General features: G+C 42.1%; 3 protein-coding genes across 4 annotated transcripts in view; 1 reads left to right on the top strand and 2 right to left on the bottom strand.

The window, feature by feature from the left end:
• The window catches only part of LOC306647881 (insulin growth factor-like family member 3), a 272092-nt gene extending 260884 nt beyond the window's left edge, over positions 1–11208 (bottom strand). The window contains exon 1 of the mRNA XM_079117462.1: positions 11104–11208. The gene's annotated coding sequence lies outside the window, so the exon portion shown is untranslated. The remainder of the gene's footprint in view (positions 1–11103) is intronic.
• LOC306647876 (insulin growth factor-like family member 4) overlaps positions 1–17484 on the top strand; it is a 467977-nt gene that overhangs the window by 69208 nt on the left and 381285 nt on the right. The window lies entirely within an intron of this gene.
• Positions 1–17484, bottom strand: part of LOC306647874 (insulin growth factor-like family member 4) — a 454704-nt gene that overhangs the window by 403294 nt on the left and 33926 nt on the right. The gene's annotated exons all lie outside the window — the stretch shown is intronic.

The following is a 17484-nucleotide window of genomic DNA, read 5'->3' as shown; positions in this document are numbered from 1 at the left end:
GAGAATTTTTGCATCGATGTTCATTAAGGTTATTGGTCTGAAATTTTCTTTCCTTGATGTGTCTCTGTCTGGTTTAGGTATCAGGGTAATTTTGGCTTCATAGAATGAGTTTGGGAGGGTTCCCTCCTCTTCTATTTTATGGAACACTTTGAGAAGTATTGGAATGAGCTCTTCTTTAAAGGTTTTGTAGAACTCGACTGAGAACCCATCTGGTCCTGGACTTTTCTTTGTTGGTAGGCTTTTGATGACCTCTTCTATTTCATTGCTTGAAATTGATTTATTTAAGTTGTGTATGTCCTCCTCGTTCACCTTAGGTAATTCATATGTCTCTAGAAACTTGTTGATGTCTTCAAGGTTTTCTGTTTTGTTGGAGTATAGATTTTCAAAATAGCTTCTAATTATGTTTTGTATTTCACTGGTGTCTGTTGTGATATTTCCTTGTTCATTCCGAATTTTAGTAATTTGAGTTTTCTCCCTCTTTCTCTTTGTTAGTGTGGCTAAGGGTCTATCAATTTTGTTTATTTTTTCAAAGAACCAACTATTTATTTTGTTAATTTTTCCAATTGTTCATTTGTTTCAAACTATTGTTGGTGTTGGTCTGCTCTTCTTTTTCTAGGTCTTTGAGCTGTAATGTTAAGTCGTTTATTTGTTGCTTTTTACTTCTTTTTTTGAATGAGCCCCAAGAAATAAATCATCCTCTAAGTACTGCTTTCATAGTGTCCCAGAGATTTTAATATGATGTGTCTTTGTTCTTGTTTACTTCTAAGAATTTTTTTTATTTTCCTCCTGATGTCTTCTCTTATCCATTCATCATATAATAGTGTATTATTTAATCTCCAGGTATTGGAGAAGTTTCTGTTTTTTATTCTGTCATTTATTTCCAATTTCAATCCATTATGATCTGATAGAATACAAGGTAGTATCTCTATCTTCTTGTATTTGCTAACAGTAGCTTTGTGGCATAAGACATGATCTATTTTAGAGAAGGATCCATGTGCTGCTGAGAAGAAGGTGTATTCGTTCATTGTTGGATGGTATATTCTATATAAGTCGGTTAGGTCTAAATTGTTGATTGTGTTATTGAGATCTATGGTTTCTTTATTCAATTTTTGTTTGTATGATCTATTCAGCTGTGAGAGAGATGTGTTAAAATCGCATAGTATCATTGTGTTGTGGTCTATTTGATTTCTGGAATTAAGAAGGATTTGTTTGATGTATATGGATGAGCCAATGTTGGGGCATAGATGTTTATGATTGTTATGTCTTGCTGATTTATGCTTCCCTTAAGCAGTATGTAATGTCCTTCTTTATCCCTTCTGAGTAGTTTTGGCTTGAAGTCCACATTATCTGAAATGAGGATGGATATTCCAGCTTTTTTGCTATGTCCGTGAGCATGGTATGTTTTTTCCCATCCTTTCCCCTTTAGTCTATGGGTATCTCTTTCTATGAGATGAGTCTCTTGCAGCAAATTGTTGGATTTTTCTTTTTAATCCATTCTGCCAGTCTATGTCTTTTGATTGATGAATTCAGGCCATTAACATTCAGGGTTATTATTCTGATATGATTGTATTCCCAGTCATTTGACTCACTTTTGTTTTGTGACATGATTTGGCTTCCCCTTTATTTGGCTATTCCGTTAGGCTAGTTCCTCCCATTGCTGATTTGCCTCGTTGTTTTTCATCTCTTCCTCATGGAATATTTTGGTGAGAATGTTCTGCAATGCTGGCTTTCTTTTTGTAAATTCCTTTAGCTTTTGTTTATCATGGAAGGATCTTATTTCATCATCAAATCTGAAAGTAAGTTTTGCTGGGTATAGGATTCTTGGTGGACATCCATTTTCTTTCAGGGCTTGGTAAATGTTGTTCCAGGCCCTTCTAGCTTTTGGGGTCTGGATTGAAAATTCTGCTGATATTCTTATTGGTTTCCACCTGAATGTAATTTGATTCTTTTCTCTTGCAGCCTTTAAAATTCTGTCTTTATTTTGTATGTTAGGCATTTTCATTATATTGTGCCTTGGTGTGGGTCTGTTGTAATTTTGTATATTTGGAGTCCTATAAGCCTCTTGTACTTGGTTTTCCATTTCATTCTTCAGATTTGGGAAATTTTCTGATATTATTTCATTGAATAGATTGTTCATTCCTTTGGTTTATTTCTCTAAGCCTTCCTCAATCCCAATAATTCTTAAATTTGGCCTTTTCATGATATTCTATAATTCTTGTAGATTCTGTTCATGATTTCTTACCATCTTTTCTGTTTGGTCAACTTTGTTTTCAAGATTAAATATTTTGTCTTCAATATCTGACTTTCTATGGAGTTTTTAACTTGGTTCATTGTTTCCTTCATTTCAAGGATTTCTGTCTGTTTTTTTTTTTAATATCTCTAACTCTTTATTGAAATGATCTCTTGTTTTCCATATTTGCTCCTTTAACTGTTCATTGGTGCAACCATTTAATGCCTGCATTTGCTTTTTCATCTCCTTGTTCGCTTCCCTGATTGTTTTAATTATGTACATTCTGAACTCCCTTTCTGACATTTTTTCTGCTGTGCTGTCATTGGGTTTTATTAATATACTATCTAGGTTTTTTTGGGACATTTTCTTCACTTGTTTTCTCATATTGATCAGATGTCAGTGGGACTTTGTGATATTTCAAAATTCTTCTATTGGCTTATATTGTCCCTGTAGATTTCCAGTGTATCACCTTCCTGCCTTCAGTAGCCTGAAATCTTGGAGTAACTTGATAATGCAGTGCTTCCAAGGAAATCTGCTGTACGCCTGCTACTGGTTCCAGGACTTGGACCTGGCTCTGTGTGGAAAGGCTCTCAATGGGAGGTCTGCTCCAAGAAGTTAGCCTGGAAAGGTGCTTCCCGCCGGAGGGGGCCGGGCTGCAGGCTGCTTGGGGAAATCCCTGGCTGCCCTCTCCTGGTCCCTGAAGCAACCTGCGGGCAGGAACTCACCACCCTGGTTCAGGGACTTGAAGCTTGGTTCTGTGCAGAAAGACTCTCACTGGGGTGCCTGCTCTGAGATGCTGGAGAATCTGGCCCTGTGGGAGGATCCCAACACGGGTGTGGGCAGGGCCACCTGGGGAGGGCTCTTGTTGTTTTGCCTTACTCTAATAAGCCACCCAAATCTGGGCCTGCCACCTGGGCAGTGCTTCACCACTTCACCAGGTGGGGAAGACTCACCCCGAGGCTCTATTTTAGTCCGAGTCTCTCAATGTCTCCCCTTCTTGAATCCTGGGATCTGGAGTTACTGGAGATGCAGTCACCCTCTATTCCACCATCTTGGGTCACGCCGTGGAAAAAGCCTGCGGCTGGAGGACCAGGGGTCAGGTCCGCCTGGAGAAGTCTCTGGTTGCCTTGCCCTGGTCCCAGAGGCTGCTTGCAGGCTGGAGGTCACCGCTGGCTTGGGGACTTGTGGCTGGCTCTGTGTGGAAAGTCTCTCGCTGGGTGGACTGCTCCAAGAAGCTAGCCTGGAAAGACGCTTCCCGCTGGAGGGGGCCGGGCTGCGGGCTTCTTGGGGAAATCCCTGGCTGCCCTGTCCTGGTCCCTGAAGCAACCTGGGGGCAGGAACTCACCGCCCTGGTTCAGGGAACTGAAGCTTGGTTCTGTGCAGAAAGGCTCCCACTTGGGGGGGCTGCTCCGAGATGCTGGAGAATTTGGCCCTGTGGAAGGAGTCCACCTCCGGAGTCTCCATACTACTTTCCACAGAGGTTGCACCAATATGCAGTCTCATCAGCAATGTATGGACATACAATTTTGCCCACATACTTGCCAACACTTATAGTTACATGATTACTTAATAATTAACAATCTGACTAAAGTGAGATGAAAACTTAGAGTAGTTTTGATTTGCTTTTCTGTAATTATAAGAGATGATGAATATGTTTTCATGTTTGTTGATTGCATTTCTTCTGTGAATTATCTGTTCAGTCCCTTAGGCCATTTATTGATTGCACTATTTGTCTTCTTGTTGTTGTTAGGTTTATTGAGTTCTTTATATATCCTAGAGATTAGTGCTTTTTCTGCAGTGGGTGTGATAAAGATTTTCTCCCATTCTGTAGGCTCTCTCTTCACATTATTGATTGTTTACTTTGCTGAGAAGAAGTTTTTCTTCATTTGACCATCCCATTTACTGATTCTTAATTTCACTTCTTGTGTTTTAGAAATCTTCTTAAGGAAGTCAGATCCTAAGCTGACATGACAAAGAGTTGGGCCTAATCTTTCTTCTATTAGGTGCAGGGTCTCTGTTCTCATGCCTAAGTCTTTGATCCACTTTGAATTGATTTCTGTACAGAGTGAGAGATAGAAGTTTAAGTTCATTTTGTTACATATGAATTTCCACTTGTCTCAGCACCATTCGTTGACTAGACTATCTTTTCTCGACTGTTTTTGGCACCGATGTCTAGTATGAGATAACCACATTTACGTGGGTTTGTCTGTGTCTTCTGTTCTGTACCATTGGTCTACATGTCTACTTGCTGCCAATACCATGACTTTCTTGTTACTGTAGCTCTGTAGTATAGTTTAAGTTATGGTATTGTGTGTGATTCCTCCTGCTTCACTCTTCTTGCTAAGGATTGCTTTGTTTATTCTAGGTCTCTTATTTTTCCAAATGAATTGCATGATTGCTATTTCCATTTTTTTATTTTAACTTATTTTTATTATAAACAAATGGGATACAAGTTGTTTCTCTGTTTGTACATGGAGTAAAGGCATACCATTTGTGTAATCATAAATTTATGTGCTGCATTGGAAAAACTGTTATTGCATTATATAATAGTTCACTGAGTCAATTTAACATTGAGGTAAGTGTACAGACAGAAGTACAATGTATATTCATTCCAATATTTTTTGGATTAGAGAAGAGGTAAAAAGTCAAAAACAATGTGAAAATGAAAACAGAAAGGAAGCTTTAGGATGAGCACACAATATATCAACAGAGATACAGTGAGTTATCATACTTAGAAACTGGTTAAATATGTTTATTAGATAGGTCCCAATTGAGTCTGGCATGATGGGACATGTCTGTAATCCCAGTGACTCAGGAGGCTGAAGCAAGAGGACCACGAGTTTAAGGCCAGCCTCAAAATTTAGCAAAATAAAAAGAAAGGGCCGGGGATATGTTTCAGAGGTTCAGCACCCCTGGGATCAATCTGTGGTGCCCAAAATAAAACAAAACAAAACAACAACAAAAACCCATACTCCATTGGATATGCACATTTGTATCAAATGAAGGATTAAAGCTTTTATAATAATGGAAACCATGTCACTCCACAGAATTTAAGAGCAAACATTTTATCAGCTAGAATTCAAGAATATAACAAAATAGATATTTCTGGGACAGTTTCATAATATTCCCCAGGTTGTCCTTGAAATCCTGGGCTTAAGCAATCCTCCTGTCCCAGCCTCCAAGTAGCTGGGACTATAGGTGTGCAGCATTGTTCCTGACTCTAACAAAATATTTCATGTTTACTAAACATACAATATAGGATGTAACATTCAAGAAACATTATATGAGAAATAATATGACTTCATACAAAAAATGCTCCATATCTTGACATGAGTGGTAGTTTTACTGATGTTAACAATGTACATATGTTTTAAAACACTATACCTTTAAAATTAGTGCATGTACTTAAGTTATTGAGTAATTTTTCAATTAAAGAGAAAACATCTAGCATAAGAAGGAAATTTACCATAGTGTTGTCATTTTATAAAATATATCCAGTTGCCCTAGTTATATAATTGAAAAGATAATTCCAAATATTAAATGTAAATATTTTTTGGTGATTTTTCATTTTTGTATGTCAAAAATTAAGATTTTTGAAAGTCTACATTTGATGACACAATATATTCGTACAGATGTAAGAAAGAAAAAAATTCTTAGCCAGCTATGATGGTGCACACCTAAAATCCCAGCAGCTCAGGAGGATGAGGCAGGAAGATCAAAGCCCACAATATTGCAAGACCCTATATCAAAGCCAAACAAACAAAACAAAAGACAAACAAAACAAAACAAATTAGTGTATTTGGGATGTGGCTCAGTGCTTAAATGCCTGTGGGTTAAACACCTAATACAAGAAATAAAAAAGGCAAAGATAAAAGAAAAAATTTTTAATTCCAAAAAATTTTCCTGAAAGTAATATCACATGCCTGTAATCCCAACAGTTTGGGAGGCTGAGGCAGGAGAATCAGGAGTTCAAAGCCAGATTCAACAACTTAGCAAGGACCTAAGTAACTCGGTGAGACCCTATCTCTAAATAAAATACAAACAAAGGGCTGGGGATGTTACTTGCTAGTTAAGTGCCCCTGAATTCACTCCCTAGTACAAAAAAATTTATATTTTTTAAAAAATAATTTAATTATAAATTTTTTATAATTTTTAAAAGAAATTTATAATCCAAGATATAACATGAATTAAATATTTTTACAGCAGATAAATCGGTGGAGGGAAGCCTTGTCACTGCCTGACAGAATGTCTTTCCCAGGCCACCCTTGTTCTTCTCTGACAGCATCCATGCAGGTGCTGTGGGTTGAATGTGATTTGCCTTCCAAGGGCTCAGGGGTTGAAAACTTGATCCACAGTGTAAGACTGTTAAGAGGTGGTGGAACCTTTGGAGGTGGGGTGTGGAGAGCAGTGACCCAGGATGAGAGAGCAGTGCCTGGGATTGGGGGTCTCTGATGACCTCATGGCTGTGGCGTGCCTGCTGCTTGGGAATGGTTCAGAGCAAGGGCACAGGATGCTCAGCTGCTGTGTTAACACTGCCCAAAGAGGCTCTGCACAAGAACCTTATCAGCTTCGACCTTGATCTCAGGCACATAGCTCCCAGGGATAGAAGAATCCTCAAGCTAGGCAACGACAACATTTCACCGGCTCTGCTTCTCCTGAGCTTGCCTTCTAAACAGTAACTTTAAACAATGGACCCCCTTGAGCTCTACAAAAAGCTCCTAACATTTCACATTGCAACTGTGGAAAAGTTGTATAGATGTTTCGAGTTTCTGTGACTATTCTGAGTACAAAGAATAATGGTTGCATAGTCTTTAACCTGATAATGAGACATATATAAATAAAATTGCTGGCATGACTCTTTACATCTGCTTCTCCACCAGAGAGCAGCACTCCACTTGATCCCAGCTATTCATTTTCACAATCTTTGTGAGTCTTTCTTTTCTAATCCCTCATCACCCATCACCCCTCACTGGCACTGTGAGTTTGGCAGTGTAGGACATGGCAGTGGGGCCTAGGGTGAGGTCTCTGGATTATTGGTGTGTGCCATTGGAAAGGGTGGATGTGGTTCTCATGGGACCCCAGCTGTGCTTTGGTTTCCTGTCTAGGCTGTGGTCTCTCCTGTCACATGCCCTCCTGTCATTGTGATGCACCATGAGGTCTACACCAGAGGCAAGCAGAGGCTGGTGCCATGACCTCAAGCCTCCAGAACTGTGAGCCACATGAGCCTCTTTTCTTTATACATTAAAAGCCTCAGGGATGTTGCTATAGTAACAGAAATATGGATGAAGACAAGGGGATTTGGAGTAACTTCTTGCAGGCAGGTGAGTTGAAAGGTTTTCCACTGACCTTTGCTGAAGTTTGGCTGGAGTAAAGCCATTATTGTCCCAAAATTGCATGTCTTGTTAGACTTCCCTTGTCCTGGTCCTGTGGCTAGAGGGAGGACTTACAGACATGACTTGTTGGTGTTCTTCCATTACTCTTTCTGGGTTGTTGACATCTTCAGTTCTGAGTCTTGGATCTATGATGTAAAAGAAATTCCAGGAACTCACCAACATACTGTCTTTTGGACCTGAGGACTGCAGTCTGCCTTTTTCACACCACCATTCACAGTCTCATCTGTGTTTTATAATAGTCAGGGCTTCTAGATTTACCTAGTGGGAAGAGCAGGAAAAATGGTCTACTCCATTAAAGCATAACTTTCCCTACTCTGTTGTATTAGTAATAAAAATAATTAAAAGGAGAAATCCTCAACATCTTAGTATCTTTCAAAATTTAAATTAATACATAAAATTATACACACATATATAGATTACTGTGTGATGTTTACATATATGAACAATTGAATAATGTTCACATGAAGGCAATTGTGTTACCTCCTTTTCCTGAATTTTTGAACTAAGCTTACCCATTTTGCACTAGGCCCTGCAAATTATGTAGAAGGCCCTGTACTCTGCCTACTTTCTCCAAATGGACCCTAGAATATTAAACCCCCTAACCTTGGATAGGTGAAGTTTCCCTGGACCTAAGAGCTCAAGGTCCCCACTACATTAGTGTGAGAATCCTGGAAAGTTGTGCTCAAGTTGGAACCCCAGTTTCCCAGCATGGGTGTCAGAAGGGCTAGACTCTGCTCATCCCAGCTTTCTGGAACCCCCAACCCTATCACGCTGCAGCAAGCTATGCCATTGGCTTGTTAGGGAGAAATTTGCTCCTTCCCCAAATATTAGATGAGTCGAGGCTTCCTTGAGGATTGTGTGATTGACTTGACAGATTTTAGATCGGCTCTGCTATGGTTTGGGTTTGATTTGTCCCCCCAAATGTTCATGGACTGGAGGCTTGGTCTCCAGTGTAAAAGTACTGAGGATAGTAGAACGTTTAAGAGGTGTAGTCTACCTGGATGTGATTAGGCCATTGGGCAAGCATCCTGGGAAGGGATCAATGCCTGTCTTGCAGGAGCAGCTTAGGTATCATGGGAATGGATTGGCTACCTGAACCAAGATCATCTCTGTTGTCTTGCTCTCTTGCTTCTTCTCTCACCATGTGACTTCTCTCTAACCACTATCATACACGGTCCATCTGTGATGTCATCCACCATGGTAAGCTAGAAGAACTCACCTAAGGCTGAGCAGATAGAACTGCCTGATCTTGGACTTTGGGCCTCCAAAATGGTGAGCTAAAATACCCTTTTCTTTATAATGTACCCCATCTCAGGTATTTTGTTTTATCAGCACAAAATAGACTAAGACAGGCTGCAAAGACCAGAAAATGGTAAGTCTCCAGGGAAATTCTCCTTTAAAGATATATATGGGATTGATTTTCTGGGGATCCTGAATTGAAGATGTAGATAATACACTGATTGAACCTCTCTCTCCATCAAAATTTCCTCTATGAACCCAATATCTTCTTATTTAATATAGAGGATTTGGTACTTTTATACAGCATCAGCAAGGTGGGAATTCCCAAAAAGAAATAAAAGGATAATTAAGTTTCAATAAATTAAGTTTTGTTACTAGAATTTGGTGGTTAAATAAAACATCTATAATGAAGCCAATAACTTTTCAAAAAAACAAATGTTTTCTGTTTCCTCTCATAGGAAATTTAAGGATGTAAGAAGTGCTATAGGGTTGGGCCAGTGTTGCACACCTGTAATCCCAGCTGCTCAGGAGGTTGAGGCAGGAGGATCATGAGTTGAAAGCCAGCCTCAGCAAAAGTGAGACCCTGTCTCTAAATAAAATGCAAGACTAGGGCTGGAGACGTGGTTCCATGTTTGAGTGCCCCTGAGTTTAATCCTCGTATCTTGGCTCTGATAAAAAAAAGTGATATAGTTGTCTTGTTCTGTTTTCTGTTGCTATAATAAAATGCCCTAGATTGAGTAATTAATAAGGAAAGAAGTTTATTCTGACTCATGGTTCTGGAGTCTAGAAAGTTCAAGATCACATGGTACCATCTTGGTGAGGGTCCCATGCTACCTGAACTACTGTGGAAGGTACAAGGGCAGTGAATGCATTGAGAGTAGAAAGAGCATGAAGAGCAGCCTTGTTATAACAACCCACTCTTAAGATCATGAATTGGGGAGAAGGAGAAATCACTCCTACCAGACGGCACTAGACATTCATGAGGGCTCTACCCCTGTGACCTCAACACTCCCACCTACTCCCAACCTCCCCTTCTCTAGGAGTCACTCCAGCATTGAAGAATTAAGATTCCTGGGCTAGGGATATAGCCCAGTTGGTAAGAGTGCTTAAGGCCCTGGGTTCAATCCCTAGCTGTCCAAAACAAAAAACAAAAAGAAAACAAATTAGCATACCCACTGAACTTGGGGGACTCACTCAGACCATAGCATAATTAAACACCTCAGCATGGCTGATTACTAGATATCTGATTCTGCTCTCCCAGATTGTCTGGATGAAGTCATATTTGGCTGAAGGGTGGTTGGGTGGTGTTCCTGAAGAAAGAGGAATGGAGATATCACAGGGGCAGGGGAAGGGGGAGGGGGAGGGACAAGAGACAGAGGGAATTGGGGGAGCCACATGCTTATTCAGGGATGGGAGGTGGAGCCTCAACAGGGGCTGCAACCAAGCTCTGTCCCCTGCTGCCCCTCCCCCAGCCTGGGCTGGATCACAGGCTTACCTGGGCACATGTCCTGGAGAGGGGGGAGGACCTGCAGCTCAGGCTTCATGCCTGGGACCTTGAATGTCACCACTGCCTCATTGCTGAGAGCCCTGGGACTACCGGGCAGCAGTGCTGGAAGCAGGGATAGAAGATGCAGTTGGGGACACACAGCCGGGTTGTATTCAGGGGCAGGATGTTGTCATGTCACAGCACTGCTCCAAGGGGTCATAGGTCTGGTCCCCCACACCTGGGCGCTGGCTGGCACAGCCATGGGCCAGTATCTGGAAGAGTCAGAGCTGGGTGGGCTCCAAGGGCCAGTGTAGTGACCCCCACCAGGGGCACCTCCTCACCCCCTGTCCTCACCTGTGAATCCCTCTGAGTCTGACCTCAGGAGTCCAATGATGAAGACAGAAACTGAGAATAGAGGGAAATGAAAGTGAGGCTGGGAGTGTAGCCAGGTCATGCTCAAGGGTTCCAGGGCGATGTCACTGAGCTGCTTCTTCCTGGGTTGCTGGTAATGGCTGAGTGGACTTTAGGTGCTGGGGTTTGTGCTGGCAGGTGAGGAAATGCAAGGAGTGGTCTGGGAAGAGTGAAGCCTCTGAAATTTTCAGGTGGGGAAAGAGGGTGCAGAGCAGTCAGGGAAGACAGGGAGGTGATCCCCAGGTGTGAAGCTGAGAACTGAATACAGAAGAGAGAACTGACTTCAAGGTTCAGAGGGACAAAGGGGTGAGAGAACACTCAGGCTCAACTTGGAATCTCCTTACCAAACATTCTGAGCAGCATGGTTCTGGTTAAGCTGCAGAGCAGAGGGAAGGAGAGCAGCAGAACAACCATCTGCGACCTTGATCTGTGGCTTATAAAGGGATCACAGAATGCCTAGGGAGGAATCTAAAGAGGAACCCTCCCATCTCATATTATCCAAATGCAGTGCCATCCCTGGGAAGGGTTGGGCAAAGGAGCTGCGTGTAGGAAACAACCACAGATAAAAGTAACATACCAGTTTGCAAATGGATTACCACATGCTACCCTGGAAACATGCCCTTTTCTTCATTGCTGCTGAGGGAAACCCATGTTTGTGTGTATACCCCACCCACTACTGGCTGTTTCTGGGCTTCCCATTCTCACCACCCTGGATGTTCAGGGCATCTCAGTCCTGCATCTCAGTCTACTTCCCCATCTGAAGAATTCTTCAGGTATTAGGAGGAATTATGGAGTTTCAACATGGACTAGAGGAAAAACAATCTCAGGAGTACAACAACAGAACAGAGTCATAGGACAGAGCTCTGGGGTTTCCAGAGCAGAGGGAAGGGCAGTGCCTTTATTGTACAATTCCTTGTCCTAGAAATGCCCCATCCATGTTTAATACCATATTTTATTGTCATCACCACTATTATACATGTGATGAGTATTATGTGTGTGAGCGAGCTGAGCTGTCACCTGGAGTGTTCTGACAGTGTGTCCCTCCCGACCCTGATTTCCAAGGGTGTCCTCTGAGTCACAGTGAAAAGGCTGAGAGGGTGGAGAAAGGGTCAGGCAGAAGCTTTAGATTCACAGAAGGGCTTTGTAACATCAGAGAGACCCCTGTTCCTCCTCCTCTTGAACCAGATGTGCAATACTTGAGTTATCCCCACACATATGGCCTCACCCTGCTCTCCTTCTGTGTATTTGTCTGTGTGGGTCAGGTACTCGCCATGCCTTCTCCTGGCCCTACACACCCCACAGGAGTGCTGCTTGTAAGATCACCCATCCCTTTGCCACACACTCATTTATACAATCTGCTCTGGGACAACAGATCATTTCCATCTTAGCTAATTAACTTGATGCCACATTCATGACTCTGAGCAGCAACCCAGAAACTCAAGACTCCATGAAAGAGAAATACTGGGGGGAAACAAATCTGTGGAGGAAAATAACAAGGTGATCCACAGAAAAATTAATCTCTATAACTGAAAGATCTGAAAATCTCATGGAATCTACTGTCAAGCAAGAATCAGGGCTGATAGATTCTTTCAGAAAGAAAAAAGAACAATGACAAAAGCAAATATCTTTTTGAATCAGACAGTTGTATTACTTGCATAGACAAAGCAAAGTGAGCCACAGATCCCAGTTCCCTTGTCCCTTGCCCAGGATGACCAATCAATCAATGGGGCCAAAAATCAATGGGAATCAAGAAAATCAGAGACTGTGGCCAGGCCAGAACACCTTCTGCAGCTGCACAACTTCACAGCCTGCCACTCTCTCCTCAGGGGCTGAGCTGGAAATCCTCATACCTCATCATACCCGCTGGCAGGTGGCCAGCAAGGCCTCCTTGTGGCAACCTCTTTAAACAAGATGAAAATGACAATGACCATGCAGCAGCTCTCCTGACACCATGGCTCAGGTGGAGACATGCAGAACCACTAGGGAACAAGGGGAGTCATTGAACCTAAACCCACAGGAAAGTTCCTGGAACTGATCACTGAAATGAGGGTGGATGAAAGATGCAAGATCAGTCCCCAAACTCAGGGATTCTCTACCCTAGCTTGAACAGCTGGAAAACTGACATTTGAAAAACTCTGCAGGTACAACCCCCATGAAATACTCAGGTAGGAGTCTGATAAAACATGTAGAGGATGTAGGAGTGGAGGAGTGCATATGACTTATGCCAGAAATCAAAAGTAAACTGGAAGGAGGTTTCTTTCTTTCTTTTTTTTTTTTAAACCCATTATGTTATGATTTAGAAGACATCAAGGGAAATAGAATTAAGAATGAACAGTTGTGGCCCATGCCAGGGGGCTAAAGAATGTGTAAGTGTACCTCACACTTTATATAAAAATTTATATAAGGATGGATCCAAATATAAAATGCAACCTGGATGTGTTCACACACACCAGTAATCTCAGCTACTTAGGAGGCTGAGGCAGGAGGATCACAAGTTCTAGGCCAGCCTCAGCAACTTAGCCAGACCCTGTCTCAAAATAAAATAAAAAGCCTGGGATGTAGCTCAGTGGTAGAATATTTGCCTCCTATACATGAGATCACGGGTTCAAAAGGAAAAAAAAGAAAAAAGAAGAAGAGTAGAGAACACTTCCAAACTTAAAAATAAATATATAAATAAAGCAAACAGACATTGATAAATGGAACTCTGTCAAAACTCATTTTTTGGGGGGCACAATATTCTTCCACATCATATTTAACACAGGATTTCTATGCTGAGCATGCATGTATGTGGAATTATATTTCCAATGTTTACAAGTATCTGAAAAGTTCTCAAAAATAAACAGAAAACAAATAACTCAGTATAACTAAGAGTAGCACCTAACCAAACAGGATATATAGGTAGCAATAAGCATTTGAAATGTGTTCATAATCGTGAGTCCTTAGGGGACAGAAAATAAGACCATGAGGAATGACCACCTAAACCTAGATAAAGGGAACATTTTTAACATAAAGGTGGAAATGGAACCAGCACTCTGGGAAAGAGTTTGGCAGTTTCTTATAAACCTTCACTCATCACATGACCCATCTCTCACCGTCCTGGACATTCATCCTAGTGAAACAAAAACTTGTTCCCACAAAAAATCACAAGAATGTTCATGGCAGTTTTAGTGGTAATAATGCCAAATGGAAAACAACACAAATATCTATTAACGGGGGAATTTGTAAGCTTGGGGGCAGGGCTAGGTGGCCAAATAAAATTGGACAGAAAGCGGCTGAAGCAAGCTTTATTGGAATTTGGCTCTTGAGTGAAATTTCCAGCCCCCAGGGTATAGGTTCAGGGTAGGGAGCAGGAGAAAAAGCCCATGGCCCCGCCTGCCCAGGGTCTTATATAGACCAGAATGGGTGGGGGGTCCTGCTGAGTGACAAGTGCACATAAGGGTCATGGGAGCTTTCCTGCCTATTTGGTCATGGTTTTGGCTCACTGCCCTCTGCTCAGTGGTTCTGCTCTCACTCATATAGTCACTTCATTTCTGACCTAACATCCTGAACTTTTTGGTGATATAAGGCACAGGAGTCCTTCTGGCTACTTCCTGCACGTTAGGGGGTGTCATGGGGAAAGAAAGGTTCGGTTCTAGGTCAGTGGGGAGGCGGCTCTAAGAGTATAGGAGCATCTGGTTTGTATGTCACCCTGGCAACCTATCTCATGTGGTTTCGGAAAACCTGAGAAGACAGAGAGCAATCATTAGCAGAAATCCTATCACAAAAAGGGAGTAAGGGTAGCAGTCAGTCAGGGTGACATGTATGGACTTCAGCCATCCTGGCCAGGGTTCATTTGACTCTTCTTGCTTCAGCGTTTCATTTAGATGTCTGAGAGCTTTGACCATTTTTTTCCATTAGACGGTTTCATTGATGCAGCAACAACATTCTACTCTTAGAAGAGAAATTCTCCCCCTTCATCTGCCATCAGATCTAGTGCTCAATAGTTATGCAAGGAAACTTGCGCAATAAATGTATTCATCTTTTTAGGGATGTCAGGGGGTCAGCAGGTGCCTCCACTGCCTTCTGGAGTTTCGGTTCCAGCTTTTGGTGGCAGTTGACTGCATGACCAAGTCTCCTTGTTGGTATACCTGTGTTAGTAGAGATCTCTTATATTCTGTGACTTAGGGTTAGATAATCATGCTAGCAAGTTAGATTTAAGCCTACCTGTGTAGCTTAGGAGGATCTGTAGGTCTAAAACTGACTAAAAAACTCCTGATTCTGACAGTTTTCTCTTGATAATCCACAGGTACATCTGCCTAAAAATCTCTCTTGTAGCTTCCAGTCTTTATTTATCCTAGGGGGGCTAAACAAGTGTACATATTAGGTTGCATTAACTATTATTTCTTTTAAATGCTCAAGAATGTCTACATTTTGGTTTTAACAGTTTTGCTAGTGTTTTAAGACCAAGCTGGTTAAATTGACCTGTTCCTGTCTGTTAAAGTTGGCTGAGTTCCCACAGGAATCACTCGTAGGGAACTTAAGAGCAGCTTCTTAGCTCCGTTAATGTTGTCTTTAGGAAGGGTCTCTGCAACGAGGTGGCTTCCCTTGGGAGTATCAGGGACGTCTCCCTTTTCAAAGACCCTCCTCTGCAGCAAGTGCCTGATTGGCTTTTTATCCTCCAGTGGGCTCATCAATCTCCCTGATCAGGAAGTTGTGTGGCCCAGAGTTGCAAAGTTCCTTAGAGAAGTTCTCTTGTTCCCTGATTGGGCTGACTCCCAGGGCAAGAGCCAAATACTATATTTTCTTGGGCCTCTGTAATTTAATCTCAATTTCTAAGTGTTGATCTTAACCATCCATCAAGTTAGTCTCCACCAGTCATAAAGTAAGTGTACTGGCTTTAATTCAATGTCTATGACTTTATAGTTTATTCACCCCCTTTTATCTAATGGGGTCTATATTATCTGTCCTATAGGTGATGGCTTCCTATTTCAATTAAGTTAAGGTTTTTTGCTCTTGAAGCAGCACTTCTCCAAAATTTAATCAGGCAACAGTTATAGAGGTTACAAGGAAAATACAAAATGGAATCACCAACAGTAAAACATTCAGTTTGTGCAGCAGCTATCTTGAATTTTGGCAGAGTTATTCATTATAACCCCCATTTGAAATCACAGTAATCTTTACATCAAACTTTTGAACACAACTTTAAATAAGTTAAAGTCTGGCTTACTTTGGAGCCATTCTAACATGCAGCAAGGCTAGTGGCCAAATAAATCAGACAGAAAGCGGCTGATGCAAGCTTTATTGGAATTTGGCTCTCGAGTGAAATTTCCAGACCCCAGGGTACAGGTCAGTGTAGGGAGCAGGAGAAAATAGTAACATGTCCCAGCTGCCCAGGGTCTTAAGAGGCCAGAATGGGTGGGGGGGTCCTATTGAGTGACAGGTAGAGGTAAGGGTCAAGGAAGTTTCATGCTTGTTTCATTGGTCATGGTTTTGGCTCACTGCCCTCTGCCTGAGTGGCTCTGTTCTCACTCATATAGTCACTCAAATTCTGACCTAAACAGAATTGATGGACAAGCTGATGTATCTATACATCCAGCAATAAAAGGGGGGGAAAAACCCCTATCAATGGAGGCCTTGGTAGTGACATGGATGGATCTCCAAGACAAAGAAGCCAGAAATGAGGACAGGCAGGTTAGTAGGTAGAACAGGGAATCCAGTGGAATTGAGGAATGGAGGCCGTCTGAGTCCTGGAAGTGGGAGACCACCCTGGGAGAAAAGAAAGTCAATGTCCCCAGAGCCCTTTGATCACCAAGGTCACCTGCCCCCTCCCAAAGGGCTGTGGGCAGGGAATTGTTAATTACTGTCCCCTGGGCTCCTCCTGCCTGGGTCACCCCACTTGGCCCCGTCCCTGCCCATCTGCTTCTCACATTTTGCCATCTCACAAACATCTCCTGGGCCTGTAGACACATAGGCAGGAAGGACAGAGATTAGGGGCAGAGAGCAGGAGATTCTAGTCTATAAAAGCACAGGGCACACTCAATCCTTGGATTCCAGAACACCAGCCATGGTCCCCTTCTTTCTCCTGGGAGAAATCTGTGGTACTACCTATAATAAGATCTGCTCTGTATGTTTACCTCAGCATACTTCTCTGGTGTTAATCTTTGACATCTGAGAGAGCAGAACTCATCACCCATAAACAGCACTATTGACATTATGGGTGGAAAAAGAAGTCACTCTCTAAAGAATGAACTTGGTGCCAATCACTTACCTAATATTCTTGGACAGACCAACTTCAAGGATGGAGAACAAACAGTGGTTTCCAGGGGATTAGTAGGAAGTGGCCACAAAAGAGATATAAGAGAGAGTTTTGGGGGTAAAGGCGCAGTCCTGTGAGAGACAATGTTAGAGAGTTTGAGAAACAGAAGGGGCTTCAGGAACGTGGACACCTGCTGTTGTGTTAGCTGTGGTCCCTCCCTTCACCCAGCAGCCTCATACAACCAGGACATCCAAGGGTGTCAGTGAAATTCTCTCTGATTTTGCAGAGTGTGAGCATTCTTCAATGCATCTATTTCTACTACAAAAACATTTTCTGGTTGGGGATATAGCTCAAATAGCTCAGTTATATCCCCATATATGTACAGCTTAGTTATATGCCTCACAGCACAAAGCCCTGGGTTCATTCCCAAGCACCACAATTTTGTTTTCCCCTGTGGAAAACAGGGCTGGTACTAAGACAAACTAAGTTA

This window comes from Sciurus vulgaris (assembly GCF_902686455.1).
Source record: "Sciurus vulgaris genome assembly, chromosome: 17".
NCBI classification, from domain to species: Eukaryota; Metazoa; Chordata; class Mammalia; order Rodentia; family Sciuridae; genus Sciurus; species Sciurus vulgaris.
This window is presented reverse-complemented; position numbering and strand designations above follow the sequence as displayed.